Source organism: Dendrobates tinctorius, unplaced genomic scaffold (assembly GCF_039654945.1).
Source record: "Dendrobates tinctorius isolate UK_male_01 unplaced genomic scaffold, ASM3965494v1 ptg000075l, whole genome shotgun sequence".
Classification (NCBI taxonomy): Eukaryota; Metazoa; Chordata; class Amphibia; order Anura; family Dendrobatidae; genus Dendrobates; species Dendrobates tinctorius.
The window spans coordinates 11,156,742-11,182,829 of record NW_027361743.1 but is presented as its reverse complement, the minus strand read 5'-3'; the positions used below and the strand labels follow the sequence as shown (position 1 = coordinate 11,182,829).

Genomic DNA, 26,088 nt, shown 5'->3' with positions numbered 1-26,088 from the left:
TGCCTGTGTTTGTCCTTCATCTGGTCTCACCGACAATATATGTTTGGGGGCTGTCTATTTCTTTTGGAATCTGCTCCGGGGCAGTTTAGATTTCGCCTTTCTGGCTTTAGGCTTTTATTAGTTCTCCGGCTGTGCCAAGGTGTCTAGGGCATCGTAGGAATGCTCCACAGCTGCTGCTAGTTGTGTTGTTAGGATCAGGGGTCTGCAATCTGCTGAGTTACTCTGGTTTCCTGGTGGCTTAGCCTGTTCCTGTCATCCTCCTCAGTGACCCATTCATAACAGATATCCAAGGTATTGATAATGCCAGTCAGCAGCGTTCAAACTGTGATTAACAAATGGAAAATCAGGGGCTCTGTAAAAACAAAACCACGGTCAGGTAGACCAACAAAAATGTTGTCCAAAACTGCCCAGGAAAATTGTTCGGGATACAAAGAAAAACCAACGAACAACATCAGCTGAAATACAGTACTCTCTGAAAACTAGTAGTGTGGCTGTTTCAAGATGCGCAATAAGGAGGTACTTGAAGAAAAATGGGCTGCATGGTCAAGTCGCCAGAAGAAAGCCATTACTGCGCAAATGCCACAAAGTATCTTGCCTACAATACACAAAACAACACAGAGACAAGCCTCAAAACTTCTGGAACAAGGTAATTTGGAGTGATGAGACCAAAATTGAACTTTTGAGCACAACCATAAACGTTATATTTGGAGAGAGATCAACAAGGCCTATGATGAAAGGAACACCATTCCTACTGCAAAGCGTGGAGGTGGATCGCTGATGTTTTGAGGATGTGTGAGCTACAAAGATACAGGAAACTTGGTCAAAGTTGGAGGATAGATGAATGCAGCAAGTTATCAGCAAATACTGGAGGCAAATTTGCAATCGTTAGCCTGGAAGCTGCACATGGGACGTACTTGGATCATGATGTTCATGACAACGATTCAAAACACAAGGCCAAGTCGACATGTCATTGGCTACAGTAGAACAAAGTGAAGGTTCTGGAGTGGCCATCTCAGTCTCCTGGCCTCAATATCATTGAGCCACTCTGGAAAGATCTCAAGCGCGCAGTTCATAAAAGACAGCCCAGGAACTTAAAGGCTTTTTGCCAAGAAGAGTGGGCAGCTTTACCATCTGATAAAATAGAGAACCTCATCCACAAGTATCAAAAAAGACATCAAGCTGTCATTGATGTTAGAGGGGGCAATGCATGGTATTAAGAAATGGGGTGTGTAAACTTTTGATCAGGGTCATTTGAATGTTTTGGGTTGTCATTATGATTTAAAAAGAGAAAACACAGTAGTTTTGACAATAAATACCTTCACCCAGCCACTAACCATGAGTGGAGAAAGTTTTGGTGTTATCATTCATATTCTCTGAAAAAAAGGTCAAGAAAGCAAAATATATGTCAGGGTATGTAAACTTTTGAGCACAACTGTATGTATCCCAAAATGGTTCAATAACATCTACAGGTTGTTAGACAAAAAAACAAGCCCCCACTGAATGCTGAACCTGGCAAAATTAAAAAAGGCAAAAAAACGGCTCTTTGAATATGATGCAGAAAAAAAAATTAAGCCGATTTTCTTGAACAAAATAAGCAAAACATAGAAAGAAACTGTATAAAACTGGACATCACTATAAATGTATAAACCCATAATAGAAAGCTATATCATTATTCTGCTTGGAGAATAAAAAAGCATGCAAAAATAAATGCCAGCAGTTTACTTTTTTGTTTATCCCTGTACACAAAAATTTAAATAAAAAGTAACTTGAACCCCAAAGTGGCACCATTGAAAACTACAGCTTTATTCTCAAATAAAAAACCCCCTGACACAACTTTGACTACAGAAAATTAAATTAAAAAAAACATACAGGTCTCACAAAATAATGACCACAAATTTTTTTTCTTTGTTCTGTACAAAAAACATAAAAAATCTAAACGTATTTGTTATTTTCATTATCATATCTGCTAATGAAAATAAAAGTGGCATTTTAATTATACTAAAAGGCGAGTGGTGTTTTTAGAAAAAAAAATTACTGTTTTTTGTTAATTCTACGTGACAAAAAGTGTAATAAAAAATAATCAAAAAGTCATATGTACCCGAAAATGGGGCCAATGAAAATTACACCTTGCCAAGCAAAAATGAAACCCTCACATAGTTCTGTTTCTAAAAATGAATTAAAGTTTGAGTCTCAGAAAATAGCTTTGCCAAAACCAAACAGAATATTTATTTTGTAAAAATAAGAAAACAAACTAGACAACATACCGTAAATTTGGTATCACCATAATCAAGCCCACCTATGGAATAAAGTAAATACTTTATATGTGCCTCACATGAAAAGTGTAAAATATAAGATGTTAAAAAAAAATAGTAGAATTTTTTCTATTTTTTAAAAAATTAATAAAATCTTAGTGTTATCTTGTGTGTACCAAGATACAGTGCTACTGTCAAATACAATTTCTGCAAAGATAAGCCCTCATACATCTACATCTGCAATAAAAAAAAAATATTATGACTCCTGGAACGTGACATTGAAAAAACTTAGCTGTTTTGAAAGTACCTAGATTTGAGCGTCAGTGCTCCATAGATTGTAGTTGTCGTTATCTGCTCCTATTGATGTGGCCACGAGCTGAGCTGCAGAATCCGAGAAAGTCCATTGCACAATCTATTGACTTGCGCTGTTAAGACTCCATGAATTGTGAACTTCCAGCGTTTGTTGGACATAATAAAAGCTGATGTGTAGAAGTGACAGGTGTCGGACCCCATGATATTGGTGATCTATATTAAAAATAGGTCATCACTCTCTTGGAAAACTCCTGTAATATAGTCGATCGCTTCTCTGATTCTTAAAAGTTGTCAAATTTGCTTTTGTATTGATTATGTAGAAATCCAACCAGACATTGATCCATGTATCATCGATCCATGAGCTGAAAGCCATGTCCACGAGAACGTTCAGGAGCAGCCATAGATTATTCCTAAGCGATGTATTCAATTTCCACTAAGTAACCCCGACTTTATTGAATTGTGTGTTTGTTAAGCAAACGGTGAAATCCATATTGCACAATAGGTCAACAGATGGCAAGAGCAGATGGAGCAGAAACGTGGCCACTTTAGACCTTTTCTCAGAATTCGCAAACACAGGAGTGGAGTCTTTTCTGAATACATCTTCTCATTACGTGTTGTGACAGGAGTCCACCGGGCTGTGTTTGAGGTCGCTGACATGGAAACATGTAGGAGGTAGCTTCTACTGTAATGTATAACTCCAATTATAATCAATACAACTCCAAAAAGGCAACTCTACAATTACACTAGAATTCCTGGGTAAGTGTAGATTTCCGCCATGTGGCACAAAAAAAAAACTGACAACATTAGATATCCAAGAACTTGAAGACACCTGGTCAAAATTTAATCCCAACAGTTACCTGTTTTTGCACATTTTAGGGACAGAATAGGTGGTAACTTGCAAATCGTTGGAGCCCATCCACTGGGATTCTGTCAATTCTGAGAACAGGGCACTGAAATACACGTGAGAATTTGTGCTAACACTCCATTCGTTCTCTATGGGTGAGACTATTGAAATGTTGTGGATTTCAGCCATGAGGTATAGTTAGCAAGTGTGATGAGGGATGTGAGAAGGAATTGAACTGCATGACACTTTCAGCCCTTTGGAAATCCACAGTGAGGCCTGTGTGGACTGCGTTAGATCTTCTGACTTGAAAGTGAAGGAATGGGGCTGGACTAATGAGTCCCTATAAAACGTGTTAGAGAAGACATGATATCAATCTAAAGTTGGTCTACTAACATTAACCTGGGTGAAGATGCAGTGTCCCATGTGACTGGTATTCCGGTTACTTCAAGTTAACCTGAGCGCACCTTTCGAGAAATTGAGTTCTTTGCAAGCGAGAACTTATAGTGTGACTGTGTGACCACCTAGTGGACTGGGAGATGGCATTGTACATATTTCCATGCTCACTGCTAAGAATTCTATAGACTTTGGTCAAGAGAAACTCGAATGGTGTCGAGGAGAATACTACTGAGTGGCTAGTTAATTCCGGCAAGTACAGTATCTCCTAGTTGAGGTAGACTAAAGAGGGTGAGACCTCCCAGAGGATCCACCACAGCAATGGACAGGAGAAAGCCAGCATTCACTCTTGGCATAACCTGACTCCTGACCTGGACCAAAGGTGAGTTGAGTTGTTAATTCCCTGGCCATGGTGAAGAACTGCTCATGAAAGAGTAACTAAACTTTGTTGATAATTTTGTTGTTTTTACCATGGAATTGGATTTCTTGCAGATCAGTGAAGGTTCAAGTCCTTAGATCCCTACCAACTGTGCAAAAGTTCCCTGAGATGTGTGAAGCTGAGCAGATAGGGGCATACAGGTCCTGTCTTAGTGTGTATACAGTCCAGGCACAGTTACAATAGAAAGCCTTTCTATTGAATCTGTAATCTGGTCTGTGTGCACACTAAGGAACTCGGCACTCGCGCTCCTGTCTGCTGAGCTGCTCACTAATTGGGGGTCTGTTGCGCGATCAGTGAGCATCTCAGTACCCGGACCCCAACCGATCTGCAGGTATTTCAAGTGCCTGCTGAATATGAAAAATCATCAAAAAGGTTTAGTTACTTTTAAAGAGAATTCTATAAAGAGTATTCTGCAACATTCACAAGCTTATTGTGTCACCACGCGAAGAATTAAAAATTACTGTTAAACTTTATTTCCCACGACTACTGATTGGCAGCATGGTCACATGCACGTCAGAGTAAAGAATAAGTATGGAGATCATTGCCGATTCCAGGTAGCTTTGGAATAGAAATGGCTTAGGATTGGTAAGATTAGCAATTTTTGTATTATGATTTTATTGCATTCTTGGGATTTTTTTTTTTTTTCAATGTCGGAGAAGGTCAGCACTTTAGTGAAAAACATACTAAAACCTACATATATGTTCCCTCCGAGTCCTGGCAGAGGTACAAAGAGCAATTTAGGCAATTGGCTATGCATTACGCAAATATGTATTCCAGTTGTGACAAGTTAAGCAGCATATCATAAACTTATGGTAATAATTTCTCTAAATGTTTATACGGAAGAAGACTAAACGTCTCTGGTTCCTCACTCTCTAAATCTTCCAATCAATCACACTGATTAGTGTACAGGGAAGTAGTCCTGCTTTCATAATGATGGATTTATATGGCAGGACTAAAAAATGCTATCCTGTTGTATCCTATATATATACACATTGAAGACAAACACTAATAACCGTCATGTAGTATATTGGCAGTACTGGCAGCTAATCCATGTAAGTGCTGTGCCCACACCACCTTGGGTTCCCACTTTTTGACATGTCTGCTGGTCCTGTACGGCAGATGTAACCAATGTATACAAGATCTGAGGAAATGCCATACAGAGTGGGTAGAAGTCGTGTTGCACAGCCGGCCCTAGAGTCTATAACTGTTAGTAATGAAGTTTCTCCGATCACAACAGTTTATCCTATTAGCAGCCACTGTCAATCGGTGGTTTTGATGGAATTGTCAAGGTAGTGTGGGGACCTACTGGAGGCCGGGCTTCATAGGTAATTAGATAATAAATTGTAATAATACTTGTGGTGTAGTGACATCCACCGCTGTGTGGATGTCCGAGGAGAGAGGATGAATGGCAGAGTAATGAGGGACCATTATGTATCTCAAAGTGGGTGGCCTTGAGATGGAGACTGATGTGTGTGTTGATCAGCAGTAATACTGCTGACGTGTTATGTCAATGTGTCAGGGAGAAGTCTCCAGGTAACTGGGGAGATGGGCGAGCCCAGTTACCTACAAACCCACCCAGGGGGTGTGTTTAATGCCTGTAGTAAAAGACGATGTGGGGTGGAGAAGGGCAGGCCACCTGCGCAGCTAACAGCTGCGACGGGAATCCGCGGCAAGCAGAGGCTTGGCCCCTGACGCGCACGGAGCGGGACAGTGGTGGCCGACGACGTCACTGTACTTGCCGCGGCCACTGGTGAGAGCAGGGCAGCTGCAGGTGGCGGGGAACAGGCCGCAGCCGTGGGCTGGAGCAAGATGGCAGAGGCCGCGGGCGACCGCGGGTAGGCCGCGGCCGTGGGCTGAGGTGAGGTGGCAGTGGCTGCGGGTTCAACTGGGGCCGCAGTGGCCGCGGGCTGGAGCGGGCAGCAAGTCTCGGATGTTCATCTTGGCGCCGTCCCTCTGGAATTCTCAGTGAGCGTTGTCAGGAGCCCCGCACTGCACTTGCTCACTGAGCCAGTGCAGGTGTCCTGAGTACAAAGACAGTGCTCAAAGATTCCTGTGGAGCAGGGCAGCAGCAGTGACGATGTGTGCTTCAGAGTATCAGGACCTGAAGCACATGACTGCTGGGGGCGTGGCCTAAGCTCCACAGATCTAGGAGCTGCAGGGAAACTCCTAGAAAGGTAACTACAGGACAATGTTACCAAGGGACAGAGAGAGAAACCAGATGAAGCCAGGGTCAAAGCACAAGATAGCAATACAGTACCAAAAGGTTAGACAGAATGGACAGTCAGGACGTAGCAATAGGTCAGAAAACCAGAACGGGCAATAGACGGTACAATAAGGACAAACTGTAACGGAGTAACGATAGCCAAGCCAAGAGGTCAGAACCGGAGAAGACAATAGTACCAAAGCGAGAGACGGAGTACAGAGTGAGGGAACAGGCCGGGTCATACACGGGAAGCAAACAAGCAACGCAGAATACACGCACACCAGGGGTCAGACACACCAGAACAACAGTATAGCTGACAGAGAACCCTGGTAAAGAGTGAGTATAAATACCCCTCCCAGATCCAGAAAGAGGCCACGAACACTTAACCCTGTGAGTGCAGGGCAAGAACCCTGTTCAAACCATGACAAGCATCTTCCATGGCATTGGTAAGTCGCTCTAGCTTTCAGTCGCTCACAAGGTCTCTTGCTGCCGCTGTCCCGGTCTGCCGACTCATCGTCCCGGGAATTTCCCGCCCCCTTTATACTGGTCTCTCCCCCAACCCAGCTGTCTGTCACAACGGTCCATCCCCAAACTCTGTCCCCCGGCAATAGTTTCCTCCGGAACCTAGATGACGGCTCCCTTGGTTCCGGCCCGGACACTCGACTGGGGCCGTTCCTCCCACACTCCCCCGCCCTGTATGCTCGCCAGTCCTCGGGTGAGGGTTTTCGTAGATTCGGGTTAGTTTTTTGGGATGACAGTCCTTATCGCCATACGAACTGGTCCTGTTCGTAACGTTCAGGGGGTTTGCCAGCTGTTGACCGCTCGGAGCGCCGAAGCTCGAGTGTAGTGGAGTCTTCTGGGGTGGTGGAGGGTGGTCGAATAGTTGGTTCTGGTGGGATTCCCGGGTCTGCCGTAGTGCCACTACTGGTGTGACCCGCAGATGTGATGGGGAAGTCCTCTTCATCATCCAGGTCCCAGACCCTGGGCAGGGGGTCGGGGACCTGAGGGGTTGGTTCGAGCCGCGGGGGATCAGTAGACATACAAGGCCGTAACTTGTTACGGTGCACAACCCGAGTGAGAGGCGCGTTGTTTTCTTCAGATTGTATTTCGTACACAGGCCCGTCGGGGCTTATCCGGCGCAACACTCGGTACGGGTTCACCTCCCAACGTGGTTCTAACTTGTTTTGGGGACGTTGATCAAGCACGAGTACCCGATCCCCAATCTGAAAGTCGATGGGTGGGGGCATTGCTCCCCCGGGGGTTCTAGATCCCGGAGCTTTGTATGGACGATTCGGTGGAGGGTCTGCAGCCGGTGCTGGTGGTTTCAGACTCACGAGGATACCCCGGTCCAGGGTTGGGGTTCCTCTGGGTTCAATTCCACTTCCGTAATCCCCTTGCCTTCCCATCCGAATAGCAATGAGTAGGGGGTGTACCCAGTCACTCGATGCACCCGATTGTTATATACCCACACCAGCTCAGATACATATTCAGGCCAGCGGGTCTTGCGGTCGCTCTCCAGGGTGCGCAGCAATTGGATCAGTGTACGACTGAATCGCTCGCAGGCTCCGTTTCCCTGCGTGTGGTACGGCGTAGTCCGAGATTTAACGATACCGTAAAGATGATGTATCTCTTCCATGACTTTCCCCAGGAAGCACGCTCCCTGGTCTGAATGTATTCGTTGCGGACAGCCGTACACTTGGATAAAGTTTTTACAAATCGCATAGGCGGCCGACTACGCTGTTTGGTCTCGGGTGGGGGTGACCACGACGAACTTGGTGAAATGGTCCACCATAACGAGACAATGTTCATACCCCTGATAGGCAGGACCTATGGTCAGATAGTTCACCGTAAGAAGCTCCAGAGGGGCTGATGTTACAATAGTCTGCATCGGAGCTCGTTGCGCAGGGGGTTTAGCGAAATCGCATGGGTGGCAGGTTCGGCAAACTTCTACAGCAGTGTGCAAGCGTGGGTGGTACACTATCTGCTGCAACCATTGTAAAGTCTTTTGAGCACCAAAATGGGCCCCCTTCTCATGAGCTTCCCGGGCCAGTTGATTGAGATGGGCTCCGGGCACGATCACCTGCCATATCGTAGCTGACGTGGTTCGTGACATGACTTTCCGATATAAAAGTCCCTTTTTGATTAGCTTTTCCCACTGGAGCAACATCAGCAACATATCTTGGGTCAAAGTCTGTCTCTGTGAGCCCGTGGTCAATTTACCGGTGGCCACCCATCGGCGCAGGAGTCCAACTTCTGTATCTTCCTGTTGCTGCTGAATCTATGTGTCACGGGGTTGTTCCAGTATCCCTCCTAGGAGTCCCGGATGAGGTGCTTCTTGCGTGTTGACTGTAAGCGCGGCGGTGGTGAGGGTGAACAGCGTCTCTTCTGCTTCTAGTTCGTCGTCTCGATTTCTCCCTGGGGTGGTGTGTCGGATCCTGGAGAGCGCGTCGGCGTGCACGTTTTCAGCTCCCCATTTGTAGATGATTTTATAATTGAATTGGCCATCCGAGCCACCAACCACTGCTCTAGGGCCCCCAGTTTGGCATTCTCCAAATCGGCTAACGGGTTGTTATCTGTCATGATCTGACAGTTTTAAATTGCACTGGGTGAACTTTTTTTACTTTGGAAAGTTCCAAGGTGTCTTGACTGTCCCCGGTGGTGGTTAGTGGTATTGCACTTTGGGTTTTTGTGCACTTAATTAAGGATCAGGTGTGACACCCTATAAAGGTGTGCTAGGGGTGTGCAATCACGGCCTGTGAAATTGTGAGTTTGGGTTCACTCTGTTTTTGAGAGCCTGGAGGAAGGATGGAGCTGGTGAGGAGTCCTGCGCAGCTTAGCCAGGGGGGATGTGTTTCAGCTATGGTGTCTGGACGAAGGGCTGGCATGGCGTGGTGGAGTCGCAGTGATGGTGTCAGCGGGAAGTGTCTGCATGGTCTGGTGGAGTGGCTACTATGGAGAGTGGCACTCACCATGTGGGACTTGGCTGCTGAGCTGGGCTCAAGCATGCTTGACTTCGTGGCAGAAGCTGAACTCATCCTTGGGACTCTGTTATTAAGCTGCAGCAACTGGTGGTGGACTCTGCTCCCTAGGCAGCACTATGGTGCAGGATCCTGTTATGGTGATGGATCCGGGTGGAGGAGAAGACGCACGCAGGTGGAGGGCTCTGTTGCAGGAGCATAAGCACAGAGCATAAAGTTGTGTCCCCCTGTATTGTCTCTTTCCCTCATGTGTGTTATTAGTGCAGTGGTGGGATTAGTTTCCGCACCGACCTATTCCCTAGTGAGGGTTTAGGGTCAGGGCGAGCTAGGGCGTTGAGGTACGCGTGCGGCGCCCGGTGCGAAACCGGCATAGGGAATGTCAGGAGTGCAGGGACACTGGCTCAGGGGAGCTCAGGAGGTCTCCAATTCCCTTTTCCCTATCGCAGGGCCCACCACTGTTAATGTTTCCCAGGTCCCCCTTATTATTTAAATTCGCTGTACTGGAGGCGGGGTTTCCAGAATGTTTATTAACGTGTAATTCCTAAATTCGCCAGGTGGAGGCGGCGTGTCCACCTGCACGTGTTATTATTTAAATGCGCCCCACTGGAGGCGGTGTTTCCAGGGTCACGTGTGTCACATGGGTTCGCCTTGCGGAAACATCTGCGTCCAGACACACGTGACCATGACATTATCACAGGCCCTTACTTTTTTTTTCTGGTGAGCTTTGGCCATGTGGAGACCTGTGGTAATTGCTGCCGGGCCTCACTGAGGTGCAGTGGGGAGCGGCATGGTGTGTTAGAGCCGCTGCAGCAGCAGTTATCAGGGTCTGGGGCCTCTGCTCAGATAACCAGAGAAACAAAAATGGCGGCTGCGGTCTGGCAAAAGCCCCTAGAGTTGCTGCTGGGGAGCGGGACTTGCTCATGCACGGGGAGGTACCCAGGCAGGTGGGAGGAATGGTGCCCCACGGAGCTGCCTGGTATTCCCCGAGGTGAAGGGGTACATCCCTGTGGTGAGCAGACTAGGTGTGTAGTCGCTGCTGGGGAGCGGGACTTGCTCATACAGGGGACGCACCCAGGCAGGTGGGAGGAATGGTGCCCCACGGAGCTGCCTGGTATTCCCCGAGGTGAAGGGGTACGTCCCTGTAGGGAGCAGATTGGTGTATAGTCCGCGGGGCTCATGCCAAATCTTCGATGCCGCCCCTCCTGGTCGTGTGGAGGTGACCAGTGGGTGTATATATTTTCCTCCATATTCCTGCGGCTATGGTACTAAAACCCCCTAGAGCCGCTGCTGGGGAGCAGGACTGGTTCATGCAGGCGGGCGCACCCAGGCAGGTGGGAGGAATGGTGCCCCACGGAGCTGCCTGGTATTCCCCGAGGTGAAGGGGTACGCCCCTGTGGTGAGCTGACTGGTGTGAAAGTCCGCGGGGTTTTACGCCAAATCTTCATACCATCGAAGACGCCGCCCTCCTGGTCTTGTGGAGGCGACCAGCGAGAGTATATTTCCTCCATTTCCCGGTCCCCTTCTCCTCCTGGTGTGTGCAGCAGGTGTGCTGCGGGGGAGTAGGGACAAATCTCTACCCTCGCCATTAACCAACCCTAGGAGGCGCAGTCCTCATGGTGAAAGGGTTGGAGGGTGGTTCCCCTCGGTGATTTGCGGGGGTGTGAGTGTGGTGATGCAGGGGGACGCCTCTGCTGTCTAGTTCAGAGTGAGTTCACCAATTATGACAAACGAATGTATGCAATAAACGTTCAGGTCCGGACCTGTGTGTGAACGAGCGTGTATGTGTGCCACCAAAAAACATCTTGTGGAAGTGTGTTGTGGAGCCTGATCAGCTCATAACAAACAAACATACACATACATAAACTCGTTCCCCAGGTCGGCGCTGTGGAGAGGAGTGGTGCCTCCAAAACGAACTTTATTGCCAATACCAGCGGTGTGTTTGTCATAAACCTGGAGTGTCAGGTAATGGTGGGGTGAACTCAGGGTCTGGGCGTCCCCGCTGTAGGTGTTTCCCTAATGAGGGGTGGTCTTGAGGGTCCAGAGGCCCCTCATTAAGGAGGGGGTACTGTCATGATCTGACAGTTTTAAATTGCACTGAGTGAACTTTTTTTACTTTGGAAAGTTCCAAGGTGTCTTGACTGTCCCCGGTGGTGGTTAGTGGTATTGCACTTTGGGTTTTTGTGCACTTAATTATGGATCAGGTGTGACACCCTATAAAGGTGTGCTAGGGGTGTGCAATCACGGCCTGTGAAATTGTGAGTTTGGGTTCACTCTGTTTTTGAGAGCCTGGAGGAAGGATGGAGCTGGTGAGGAGTCCTGCGCAGCTTAGCCAGGGGGGACGTGTTTCAGCTATGGTGTCTGGACGAAGGGCTGGCATGGCGTGGTGGAGTCGCAGTGATGGTGTCAGCGGGAAGTGTCTGCATGGTCTGGTGGAGTGGCTACTATGGAGAGTGGCACTCACCATGTGGGACTTGGCTGCTGAGCTGGGCTCAAGCATGCTTGACTTCATGGCAGAAGCTGAACTCATCCTTGGGACTCTGTTATTAAGCTGCAGCAACTGGTGGTGGACTCTGCTCCCTAGGCAGCACTATGGTGCAGGATCCTGTTATGGTGATGGATCCGGGTGGAGGAGAAGACGCACGCAGGTGGAGGGCTCTGTTGCAGGAGCATAAGCACAGAGCATAAAGTTAAGTTGTGTCCCCCTGTATTGTCTCTTTCCCTCATGTGTGTTATTAGTGCAGTGGTGGGATTAGTTTCCGCACCGACCTATTCCCTAGTGAGGGTTTAGGGTCAGGGCGAGCTAGGGCGTTGAGGTACGCGTGCGGCGCCTGGTGAGAAACCGGCATAGGGAATGTCAGGAGTGCAGGGACACTGGCTCAGGGGAGCTCAGGAGGTCTCCAATTCCCTTTTCCCTATCGCAGGGCCCACCACTGTTAATGTTTCCCAGGTCCCCCTTATTATTTAAATTCGCCATACTGGAGGCGGGGTTTCCAGAATGTTTATTAACGTGTAATTCCTAAATTCGCCAGGTGGAGGCGGCGTGTCCACCTGCACGTGTTATTATTTAAATGCGCCCCACTGGAGGCGGTGTTTCCAGGGTCACGTGTGTCACATGGGTTCGCCTTGCGGAAACATCTGCGTCCAGACACACGTGACCATGACATTATCGGTCCGCACTACTACTTCGGAGCCCGCCAGGTACTCTGCGAATCGCTCCGTCATTGCCCACACTACCGCGAGGAGCTCGAGCTTAAAGGAGCTGTAATTGTCCGGGTTGCGTTCGGAGTTGTGCAGCGACCAGCTACCATAGGCGATCACTTTCTCCCGGCCGTCCTGCACCTGTGACAACACAGCTCCTAGTCCCTGGAGGCTCCCGTCGGTATGCAGGATGAACGGTTGTGAGAAATCCGCATATGCAAATACTGGGGCGTCCGAGAGGGTAGCTTTGAGATCTCAAAACGCATCTTCCTGCGGTTGCTGCCACTGGATCTTCCGTCCATTCGCCCCGGCGAGAGCCCCCTTCAGCAGGTCCTGCAGGGCTCAGGCTCGGCGTGCAAAATTCTTCACAAACCGACGGTAGTAGCCAGCCAACCCCAAGAAGGCCCGCACGTCTTTCACCGTCTCTGGGGTAGGCCACCCCTGGACGGCAGCGACCTTTTCCAGGAATGGTCGGACACCCTCCGTCGAGACGGTATGCCCCAGGTATTCAATCAGGGTATGGAACAGGTGGCATTTCTGGGGCTTTACCTTTAACCCGTACTTCTGCAGCCGGCCGAGCACCTGCCCCAACCGCCTCAGTTGGTCCTCAAACGTGGCGGAATAGATGATAATATCGTCCAGGTATATCAACGTGGCATCAAAGTTGAGGTCTCCTAGACACCGCTCCATCAACCACTGAAAGGTTCCTGGGGCGTTGGCCAGCCCAAACGGCATTCGATTGAACTCGAACAGTCCCATGGGAAGGATAAATGCCGTCTTGGCTCTGTCTTCCTCCGACATCGGCACCTGCCAGTACCCACTGGCCAGGTCTAGAGTTGAAAAGTACGTCGCGTTCCCCAAGGCGGACAGAGACTCTTCTATGCGGGGCAGTGGATACGAATCCTTGATGGTGCATGCGTTCAACCTCCGATAATCCACGCAAAAACGCAGAGTGCCATCTTTTTTCCGAACCAGGACAATAGGGGCCGCCCAAGGGCTCTGGCTTTCTCGGATGACCCCCCTTCCGGAGCATCTGGGCTAATAGAGTTTTCACTTCCTGGTATAGCTGCGGTGGTATTTGCCGATATCTCTCCCGGATGGGGCCGCTCCTGCCGTGGGGATCCCATGCGTGATAGCCATGGTACATCCGAAGTCGTCCTCGTGGCTGGCGAAGACACTGTAAAATTGTCCAAGAAGTGTCTCTACCTGGAGAAGCTGGGCTGGCGCTAGGCCGGAAAGTTCGGCCCGCATTCTCTCCAGGAGGACTCGACCTTTCTCTTGGGCCGAGGATACGGCAGTCTGTTGGGTTCGTGCCGTTACTGCCCAGGGATCTTCAGGTTGCACCCTCAACTGGACTGCGGGGTCTGGCAGCATCTCCTCCAATGGCCTTACTAGTTTGGCCATTTTGGCCCGGGGCTTCAGGGCGATATCTTGATCTTCCAGGTTGACACAACGCACCAAGACGGTCCCTTCCTGCACTGTGGCCAGGGAGCGAGCCACCAGGATGCCAGGGCGCAGGCGCTCCGAGTAACATGGTTCCACCTGCACCTACACGTCCTCCAGTGGCATCGGGGCGCGGATCGGCAGAGCCACCACCGTCTGCCCTGGAAGAAGCACGAGCGTCCTTCCTTTCTATGGTGGTGTATAGCTCCAGGAGGGCGTTCATATACTGGGTGATGGTCTCCCCCTCCCCCTGCATCCGACTGAACAACCGGGTTCTCAACTCCCCCACGTCTGTTGGATCCCCGTGGGTCTCTTCCAGAATCTACAAGACCCTGGCGAAGGTGTTGCGACGTCCCGGGGGTCTCAACATTACCGACTTCCGGGCTTCCCCATCTAGCGCCATAAGGGCCACCTCAACCTCTAAATCGGGGGTCATGGGGTGTATGCGGAAAAGGCCCTGCATACGTTCTGCCCAGCTCCACAACAGCGTATCGGAGCCAGGAAACCAGGGAAAGTTACTTAGCATAGCTCCCAGGGAGATGCTGGAGCGGGGGCCCCCATCATCATCAGCACCCGCGGCCCCTCTCTGATCAGGCGCACCACCGTCTGCGCTCGGAGACTGCATCCTGCCGACTACGCCAAATGTGGTGCTTGCAGGTACGCAGGATGCAGTGACGAGTCACGAGACGATTTGGTGCTTTCTATAATAACATTTTTAGGACTAGAGGGAACTTTCCTCTGTCACGGCCAGATCAACAATAGGGGTAACAAGGGTTGCCCTCACAGGGGCTCTTTACAAGCAAACACAAGCAGGGTAGAACACGACTACGTCCGGCAATAGCTGGACACTATAGGGCCACGGTATGGCCGACTACGGGTCCTTAATTATATAGTCAACTTAACTGTCCAGACGTCCCTCGCCGGTCGGGATGGTGGTCTTTCGGCGTAGCAGTCGCTGGGCCCAGTTGCTGAAGCGTTGACGAAGTCTTCGCGCGCTCTGGCGCTCTGATCACACTGGAGCCCCACAGGCCCCGGCGGAGTCCTTGGACGGATGGGCTGCAGCCCCCGTACTGGGGCAAGTGGCAGCGATGTGGGGTGGTGAAGGGCAGGCCACCTGCGCAGCTAACGGCTATGACGGGGAATCTGTGGCAAGCAGAGGCTCGGCCCCTGCCGCGGACCGGAGCGGGACAGTGGTGGCCACCGACAGCACTGTACTTGCCGCGACCACTGGTGAGAGCAGGGCGGCTGCGGGTGGCGGGGAACATGCCGCAGCCGCGGGCTGGAGCGAGACGGCAGCGGCCGCGGGCGACCGCGGGTAGGCCGCAGCCGAGGGCTGAGGTGAGGCGGCAGCGGCCGCGGGTTGAACTGGGGCCGCAGTGGCTGCGGGCTGGAGCGGGGCAGCAAGTCTCGGAAGTTTGTCTTGGCGCCGTCCCTCTGGAGTCCTCAGTGAGCGTCTTCCCTGGCACTGGTAAGTTGCTCTAGCTTTCAGTCGCTCCCAAGGTCTCTTGCTGCCTCTGTCCTGGTCTGCTAACTCATCGTCCTGGGAATTCCCCACCCCCTTTATACTGGTCCCTTCCCCAGCCCAGCTGTCTGTCACAACGGTCCGTCCCCGAACTCTGTCTCCCGGGAATAAACGAAGACTTACCGGGGGGAGCGCGAGTGACAGCAAGACGAAACTTCCAGTACCAATCGTGGCAAAGGGTCATGAAGAGGTAAACTCTGGTGAAGATTGTGAGCTTCGGACTGAAGAAGACAGTCACCCGGTCGGGTCAACTGTAGTGAGGGAAGTGTCCGTGGTAAAGCCAGAGTCCTCTGTCCAGGAAGAGAGCAAGACCACGACCTTCAAATCTGTAATCGAGGTACCAGAAGACATGCAAGAAGTCTGTGCGGAGGAAGGTGTACATGAGGCTTTCAAAGTGGCGGTCAAGGCATGTAAGGTGCACTGGGCACCTGAGACTCGGCAGTTGGTGATACTATCAGCCAGGGAAGATACAGCAAACCGGGTAGCTGTCCTGAAAGAGATGCATTTACAATGTCTCCACGCCAAACAGCTGGTCAAGCGGAGTAATATGAAAGCTGCTCGACGCCTAGAGTTAGCGATGGAGGCTATGGATCGGCTGGGTTTGCGGAAAGATGTGGTTCCGGTACCCAAAGCTCTGATTGGGAGAATCATTGGAAGATTCAGGAAGGTAATGCAAGACCTTGTGAATATCTCCGGTGTGGTGAGGGTGAGGATCTCTCTTGATGATGAAGACCAGATATCCAGTAAAGAGGGTAGGATTCCCATCATGGTGGTTGGCTCCGTGGAAATCCTGAGAGACTATCGGATGCTCGTGGAGTATCGAGTGGGGTACCTGCAAGAGATTGAGCAGTTGAGGCGGGACCGTTGGCGAATCAATAAAGAGGTACGGAATACCAGGTGGCGGCCGCCTTCAACCCAAGATGTAAGGACCCAAACAGTTCCTCCAAGAAGTGACATGGCAGATGGCCGAAGAATGTCAGAAAGTGGCAATTCGATTGGCTTGATGACGTTGATAGACCGTAGTTCCTGTGAGATGCTGAATGAGTCAGACTCAGGCCAGACAGTAGGCGTAACTATGACTTATGACCGTACTGACCGGGGGGAACGGAACAAACAGGGAGAGGAATGTGGTGACCAAACAGTGTCTGATGACGCAGACAGGCTGTGACTTGAGGGCCAAAGATCAGGGCCGATATTCTGACCGCTGGGGGCGGGGGAGGCCTAATGTAGGAATGAGGCCGTATGACAGATGGAGACGGTTCTCTCGACTTGGGGGGCAAGGTGTAGTGAGTGCCCGGTCTCGAGATCCTGGGGTTATGCTGTGTGTTCAACCCCACAGGTTTGAACAGAGGGGGAGGTATGTGGTGTAGTGACCACTGTGTCCGCTAGGGGGCGCTGTGTGGATGTCCGAGGAGAGAGGATGAATGGCAGAGTCATGAGGGACCATTATGTATCTCAAGGTGGGTGGCCTTGAGATGGAGACTGATGTGTGTGTTGATCAGCAGTGATACTGCTGATGTGTTGTGTCAATGTGTCAGGGAGAAGTCTCCAGGTAACTGGGAAGATGGGCGAGCCCAGTTACCTACAAACCAACCCAGTGGGTGTGTTTAATGCCTGTAGTAAAAGACTATGAGTGTGTGAACGACCTGCGATGAGGTCATAGCCATGTGACCCAGTGGGCGTGGCTACGGACCATATAAGGTGGCCAGGGTAGGTCACATGGGTGAATGCAGGGACCTGATTGGCCCGTTGTGAAAGGTCCTACTGGGAGATGTGTCTCCTGGCTAACAGCATGTGGAGTGGCTGTGTGTAAGGGCTGCACGTGCCTGGTGATTCTCGGGAGGGAATGGATGTCTGTAGCATGGAGAAACAGCCATGAGGAAACCTGGACGTGGGTGAGATAACTATGAGGCTGAAGAGCCGGTGTATGCCAACCTGTGTGACCACAGGGTGGACAGAGAGAAGCTCTGTCAAGGACGCTATGCTGATATGAACTTTATGTTGCTTGCTTTGGTTTATGCTGCATAAATAAACCGCATGTACTATAATGGTTTTATGGAAAACCCGTGCCGGATCTGGTTTTGTGGCGGCTAAGCGAGTGATCTCCTAGGTGAATGACAGCGCTACCTCACATACAGTATGTTGGCAGTGTATCGTACAAGCAGTTAAGAGATGGCAGGGTCAAGTCCATTAGTATGACATTTGACGGAAGTTTACATCACGGTAGGGAAGGGGTTCCCCAAAATTACGTAAATTTACATCATGGCAATAATGCAGCCAGTGGCTGCACGATCACCACCAGGAGCTCAGCTTAAACGAAAGCAGAGCCCCGGCTGTCACAACCAGGAGCTGTGCCTGCACCCCCCTGGGCCATTTAACTCCCTGAATGCTGTGATCAATAGCAATTGCAGCATTTAGAAGGCTAGGAGAGGAAGGGGGCCTGATCGGCCACCACTGCGACATCATCACGAGGGCCAGATCAACCTCTGAGTCTGCCAACAGGGTCTAAGAGGTATAAGACATCACAATGCTGGTGCATCGCGCAATGCATTATACCATCAAAGTAATAACAGTTAAAGTCCCATAGAGGGATTAAGTAAAAAAGTTAAAAGTAAAAAAAAAAATGTACAAAATCTCACAAAATGAATAATATTTTAAAAAAAAATATTATACCAATAAATACATACCATATATTTATGTTCACATATTTAGTATTGCCGCGTCTGAAATGACCCGATCTATAAGACTGCCCCACTATTTAACCCCTTCAACGAACGCTGTGAAAAAAAAGTAGCAAAAAAAACAACAACTATGCCTTGTCATCATACCTCCAAACAAAAAGTGGAATAAAAAGCAATTAAAAAGTCGAATGTAAATATAAATGATATAGCTGAAAATGTCATCTTCTCCCGCAAAAAAAAACAAGCCGCATATGAAGTATTGCAATGTTCAGCAGAATTTATGTGACAAGTTTTGGTGCCATTTTTACCCATTTCCAAGCGTGACAATGTAAAATCTGTGGCTAAAATAAAATGTTTGTGGTAAAAATGTAGTTATTTTTTCTTCGCTGCCCAATTATATAAAATTTTTTGACCCACCCGTGATGTCAATATGATCACTGCACCCTTAGATTAATTAATTGAAAGGTGTCGTTTGTAAAATCGGATCACTTATGGTGGGGTTCTGCTGTTCTGGCAGCTCAGAGGATCTGCCAATGTGGCATGGCACTCTCAAACCATTCCAGCAAAATCTGAACTCCAATATGGCTCCTCTTCCCTTCTGAGCTTTGCCTCAAAAGTAGCATTCCCCTACATATGAGGTATTGGCGTACTCAGGAGAAATTGCACAACAAATTATATGTTTCATTTTTTCCTATTACTTTTTTTGAAATTATAAACTTGGGGCAAAAGCAACATTTTAGTGGAAAAAAATGGCAATTTTGCATTTATTCGGCTTAAATGTGTAAATCGCCCGAGGCAGTGGCGTATCGTCAATGGCAGGAGGCCATGCGACTGCTATGGGGCCCCCCCTCCAGCAATCAGTACAGTGGTAGTCAGAGCAACAGGCGTGATGAAGTCATTACAGCATGCACGCTGTTCTGAGATGTGTGGAGCTTCACACCACACGCTCAGGAGACCGGAGCATCGGGGGGAATAAGGAGAGGTGAGTATTGTATTTATTGGTTTTTATATCAGTGACTGGTGGCCATACTAGAGTATGGAGGACCATGGGTTGCGCATTATATTTTATGGAGGACAATGGGAGGTGCATTATATTGTATGGAGGACAATGAAAGAGTGCATTATATTGTATGGAGGACCCTCTGGGTCCATTGTAATGTATGGAGGACCCTGTGGGTGCATTATATTGTATGGAGGACCCTGTGGGTGCATTATATTGTATGGAGGACCCTGTGGGTGCATTATATTGTATGGAGGACCCTGTGGGTGCATTATATTGTATTGAGGACCCTGTGGGTTCATTATACTGTATGGAGGACCCTGTGGGTGCATTATATTGTATGGTGGACCCTGTGGGTGTATTATATTGTATAGAGGACCCTGTGGGTGCATTATATTGTATGGTGGACCCTGTGGGTGCATTATATTGTATGGAGGACCCTGTGGGTGCATTATACTGTATGGAGGACCCTGTGGGTGCATTATACTGTATGGAGGACCCTGTGGGTGCATTATATTGTATGGTGGACCCTGTGGGTGCATTATATTGTATGGAGGACCCTGTGGGTGCATTATATTGTATGGAGGACCCTGTGGGTGCATTGTAATGTATGGAGGACCCTGTGGGTGCATTATATTGTATGGAGGACCCTGTGGGTGCATTATATTGTATGGAGGACCCTGTGGGTGCATTATATTGTATGGTGGACCCTGTGGGTGCATTATATTGTATGGTGGACCCTGTGGGTGTATTATATTGTATAGAGGACCCTGTGGGTGCATTATATTGTATGGTGGACCCTGTGGGTGCATTATACTGTATGGAGGACCCTGTGGGTGCATTATATTGTATGGTGGACCCTGTGGGTGCATTATATTGTAAGGAGGACCCTGTGGGTGCATTATACTGTATGGAGGACCCTGTGGGTGCATTATACTGTATGGAGGACCCTGTGGGTGCATTATACTGTATGGAGGACCCTGTGGGTGCATTATATTGTATGGTGGACCCTGAGGGTGCATTATATTGTATGGAGGACCCTGTGGGTGCATTATATTGTATGGTGGACCCTGTGGGTGCATTATATTGTATGGTGGACCCTGTGGGTGTATTATATTGTATAGAGGACCCTGTGGGTGCATTATATTGTATGGAGGACCTTGGGGAGTGCATTGTATTGTATGGAGGACCCTGTGGGTGCATTATATTGTATGGAGGACACTGTGGGTTCATTATATTGTATGGAGGAAACTGTGGGTGCATTATATTGTATGGAGGACCTTGGGGAGTGCATTGTATTGTATGGAGGACCCTGTGGGTGCATTATATTTTATGGAGGACCTTGGGGGGTGCATTATATTGTATGGAGGAAACTGTGGGTGCATTATATTGTATGGAGGACCTTGGGGAGTGCATTGTATTGTATGGAGGACCCTGTGGGTGCATTATATTGTATGGAGGACCCTGTTGGTGCATTATATTGTATGGAGGACCTTGGGGGGTGCATTATATTGTATGGAGGACCCTGTGGGTGTATCATATTGTATGGAGGACCCTGTGGGTGTATTATATTGTATGGAGGATCCTGTGGGTGCATTATATTGTATGGGGAGTGCATTGTACTATATGGAGAATTATGGGGGGCGAATTATACTATATGGAGCCCAATATACTATATGGAAGGCTGTGTGAGGCCATTATATTATTTGGAGGACCATTATACTGTATGCCAGCAATTATACAGTCTGAAGGTTTTTGTGTACTCCATCAAGCTGTGTGCGGGCCATTATACAGTGTGGGACCATTATACTGCATGGAGAGCTGTATGGAGTCACAGTTGGGGGATTATATTGTGTTGAGGTCTCTGTACTTTGCCTCGGGAGCTGAGGTGGGGTACAGTCGGGTCATTATATTGTGCATGTGGAGGCTAATGTGAAGGAATTCACCATGTGGTGTCATACTGTGTTTGGGGGTCACTGTTATTGGCGTCATACTTTATGGGAGCAATGAAAGAGGAGTCTATGACTTCAGCAGGAGGAAAACTACTATGTAAAGGCTGGAAAGTTGTGACCCCAGCAATTATTTATTTTGATGGTGAGGGGGCAATTAGAACTTCTGCTATAGGGCCCCAATGATTTCTATGTACGACTCTGGCCTGAGGGATACAAATGCTCACTACAACCCTTATTGAATTCCCCAAGAGGTATATTTTCCAAATGGGGTCACTTGTGGGGGTTTCTTTTGTTTTGGCATGCCCGGGGCTTTTCAAATATGGCATCCGCAATCTATTCCAGGTAATATTGCGCTCCAGAATTGAATTGGGGCTCCTTCCCTTCTGACCCCTGCCGTTTGCCCAAACATTTATTTTGGTATCAATAAAATCAGGAGAAATTGCACAACAAATTGTACAGTCCATTTTCTTCTGTTACCCTTGTGAAAATGTTAAATTTGGGGCTAAAGCAACATTTTTGTGGGAAAAAGTAAGATTTTGATTTTTTTTTTCTTCCCCATTGCTTTAATTCCTGTGAAGCCCTTGAAGAGTTAATAAACTTCTTGACTGTGGTTTTGAGCACTTTGAGGGGTGCAGTTTTTAAAGTGTCACGTGGTCCCTAAAAAAATGATTTTGTAGGAAAAATAAGAAATTGCTGAGAAACTTTTTAATCCTTCTATCTCCCTAACAAAAAAAAAATAGGATTCAAAAACTATGGTGATGTGAAGTAGACATGCGGGAGATGTTCTATATTAACTATTTTGTGCGATATAACGCTCTGGTTTAAGGGCATAAAAATTAAAAGTTTTAAATGTAAAATTGTAACATTTTCTAAATTTTTGCCTACATTCTGATATTTTCACAAATAAACGCAAAAAATATTGACCTAAATTTATCACTAACATAAAGCACAATGTGTCATGAAAAAACATTCTCAGAATCAGTGGGATTCGTTGAAGCATTCCAGAGTTATGACCTCATAAATTGACACTGGTCAGAATTGGAAAGTTTGGCCAGGAAGGTGCAAACAGGCTCTGGGATAAACGGATGAATAAAAGATGCAAAAAAAAATTAAACATATTTTAACAAATATATATTTATATATCCCTTCCTTTTCCTGCAAAATGTAATACAGTAAATTACCTTATTGGTATGGCTGCGTGCGTAACTGTCCAAACTAATAAACTAATGTAATACTTGTCCCATATGATGAACGCTGAAATAAAAAATACCCCAAAAATGCCTCGCAAAAAACAAGCCCTGATTCAAATGTAGTGCATAAAAAATTAACAAGTTATACCTCTTAGGCTAGTTTCACATTTGCGCTTTTGAGCGCAGCGACGGCCTGTGCACGGCCGCCGCTAAGCCTCGCCCCCTGCCGCGCCTCCGCCGGTAGCTCCGCCTACCGGTGCATGACGCTGTATGCGTCCTGCGTCCCCTATCTTTATCACTGGGGGCGCAGGCCGTGCGCAATATGCGTTTGGCTGCGCATGCGTCCTTTTCACGGTGCGCCGAGCGCAACCAAACAGCAGCAGGTTGCGTTTGGTGCTGGTCAGCGCACCGTGAAAAGGACGCATGCGCCGCCAAACGCATACTGCGCACAGCCTGCTCCCCCAGTGATAAAGATAGGGGACGCAGGACGCATGCAGCGTCATGCGCCGGTAGGCGGAGCTACCGGCGGAGGCGCGGCAGGGGCGGGGCTTAACGGCGGCTGTGCGCAGGCCGTCGCTGCACTCAAAAGCGCAAACGTGAAACTGGCCTTAGAAGCCAAGGGGGAAAACTGGAACGTGAAGATGGGTCCACTGAGACTCTTGTCTGCCTGAACATGGACACCAGTTATATACGGTAATCAGTGACTGGAAATATATTGTAGGTAGGTCACAAAAATCTATTCAAGCAGCCATTTTTATAATTTTCCTATATCGCATTGACTTTACTCAGCTGTGTACATCAGACTCCTGTGCGGAGTATTAGTGGAGGTTCCACACTGATCATACAGTGATGGCATATTCTAGAGATATACACCCTGTGGACAAAAGTATTGGGACACACCAATTAATCACTAATCAGTCTTAACTGTCACATGTGTATAAAATTTAGTCCCTTGTCATGTCATCTGCCTTTACAAGTCACCAACTCTCTATTGAGTCAATAATTGCAGAGTACAGACCTCCTCTGGTATTAACATCACCACAAACTCTGCACACCTGCCAGGAGTTTCATGGCCGAGCAGCTGCATGCAGCCTTACATCACCAAGCACAATGCCGAGCTTTTGATGGAGTGGTGTAAAGCCGCCAACACTGGACTCTGTAGCAGTGGGAATGTGATATGTGCAGTGACGGACTGCACTTTTCTATCAAGGCGTCTGATGGATGAGTCTGGGTTTGGTGACTCCAGGAGAACGTTACCCGCCTGACTGCATTGTGCCCGCTCCACAGTTTGGTGGAGGAGGCATAATGATGCACTTGGTTTTTAGGGGTCGGCCTCGGACCCTTAATTCCAGCAAAATAAAATGTTAATGCTTCAGCACAAGACAATGAATGCTGGACAGTTGTAGCTTCTAGTTTTGGGAAAGGCAAATGCTCTTCTGGATGAAGGGGCAGAAATTCCCAGGGACACCTCCAAAATTTTTTAAAAAAAAACCTTCCCAGAAGCGCGATAGCCAACTCTATGTTAATGTCTATGGATATAGAAGTGGAGGTCAGAAAAGCTCCTGTAGGTGTGATGTGGAGGTGTCCCAATACCTTTATCCATATAGGGCTTGTTACTTTATAAGACAGGGATAACTTTTTAAGGACTTGCAGCTGTAATAAGACCATGAAAATATTGCCAGTAATTTGCACAAGAACAGTAAGAACACACAAGCTGCACTAGTGTAACCAGAAGATCCTGGTTCCCAATGAACGTGGTTCCTCAGCCACCATGTGTAATTTAACACAATGGCATAATTAATGAGTGTAACCAAAATACCCCATAATTAGTCATACGTATAAACTAATATTATCCATGGCACAAGATAACTAGTGGACAAATTTTAGTTTTTCAACTTGGCCCCAGGAGATTCATGATACACCTGTGATTTACAGGATCAGTGCTTTCTTTTGTGCTGTCCTCGGACAATGGATCCAGGTACAACCTATAGCTCTACAGCCCTGACCATCTCAGGTAGCACAAAAGTGAATTTCGGGAGGATTTCATTTATCTGTTGAGAAGTTAGTTTGGAGATTCTAAAGGTTAATAACCTCCCCTATAATACAGGAACATATAAGAGTAAAGGAAGGTGGATGTTTCGTCTATATGGTGATTTGGAATTTAGTCGCTAGTTCATATAATTTCTAATGAAAGTCTTATATAAGGGAACTACAATTCTATAATTTTTCTGCATATTCAGACCAAGTGACTCCCACCCTATAAATCCTGCATACAGCTAATTCTTATATATTTTACATACCTGGTAAATTCGAGAGGAAAGAAATGGAGACAGGAGACCAAAGTGAGACCGCGTTCCACCAAGAGGAGTCGTGTGACTCTGCTACCAGGCGCAAGGATCACGAAGCCAGCGGATGTAGGCAAACACTGATGATCTGCCCAGGAAGAATTTGTAAAGACCCTGAACTTTCTCGCCAGGTTGCAGGGATGACAAATAAGCCGGTATTGATTTTCTGAGCAGTGAATGTAGCAGTGTTCTCCTGGTCAGTGTTCCTGATCTTCATCGATTAACTGCAATGATCTCATTTTTATTACTCTTTCCAAATCTGGAGGTCTCAACGTTCACAACATGTAAAATTATACTAAATATACTAAAACAATTTATCCCGAGATTTACCCCATTTTTATAGATACTGTTGTGTCCTTTCTTTACTTTTGCTCTTTTGACATGTCGGGTCAATGTGGCCTTTTATCGAATGTAGAGATCAAAAGAAAAGTAAACACGTCCTAAACAAGTAAGATTGATTTAAACACAAAAGTTCTGCAAATTCAGACCCTATCCTACCATTTTAACCAAATGAACATCGAAACATGCTTTGTAATTCCTTCCGGGTCCCAAATATCCCTGGATTAAAACTCATACCCATTAATCTATTACATATAACTTGAAATATATATTTTTAGGAACACTATTTTTTTTCACCTAATTAGTTATACAACTTTGTCTGGAAGAGATTTCTATAGTCCCAGTGCTCTTACTGTAAAGAATCCCCAAGCATGAGGGTGTGGAAACCTCTCCTTTACACATAGTGGCAGTCCCTTATTAAAGTCCTGTGTATGAATAGTTCATCAGGCAGATCTTTGCCATTTGATAGAAATTAGGTCACCCCATAAGCCATGATTTTTTCCAAACCAAGTTGGATGTAGCCTATCCCCACCAATAATTACCTTGGTCGCCCTTCTCTGCACCGGTTCTCATTCAGCTTTGCCCTTCTTCTACATATGCCCAATATATGGATGCAATATCCTTGTGTCATCTGACTAGTGATTTGTATAGAAGCAAAACGTTATTCTTGCCATTTGCATCGCTTCCTATTTTAGCGTATCACATGATCATATTTGCCTTGGCAGCAGCTTCCTGGCACTAATTATCTCATCAGAAACCAGATCCTTACAGAAGTCATAAAACTGAGCACAGATCATCAATGTTTAACAATGATAGTTCGATCTGATGCCACCTATTTATTTTGGCTCGTCGTCCTGGAGATTTTCCACCTTATAAACCTTGCAGACTTCTCCAGACTTCATTATTGCCCGATAAACTCAACTTCAAAGGATTTGTCAACAAAATCTTTATTTTGACATGTAAGGATGTGATTTTGTCTGCAATTTTTAATATGTAA

At 47.7% G+C, this 26,088-nt stretch overlaps 1 protein-coding gene across 3 annotated transcripts in view; it reads right to left on the bottom strand.

The window, feature by feature from the left end:
- LOC141096413 (transmembrane 4 L6 family member 1-like) overlaps positions 1-25,763 on the bottom strand; it is an 88,132-nt gene extending 62,369 nt beyond the window's left edge. For 2 of the 3 annotated variants that reach the window (XM_073582986.1, XM_073582988.1), the window contains exons 1-2: positions 25,634-25,763; positions 24,708-24,976 (exon numbers count right to left, since the gene is read on the bottom strand). The gene's annotated coding sequence lies outside the window, so the exon portion shown is untranslated. Of the gene's footprint in view, positions 1-2,264; positions 2,297-24,707; positions 24,977-25,633 lie in introns of all 3 variants that reach the window. The other variant, XM_073582987.1, reaches the window with a different exon arrangement.
- Positions 25,764-26,088: the final 325 nt, after the last annotated feature.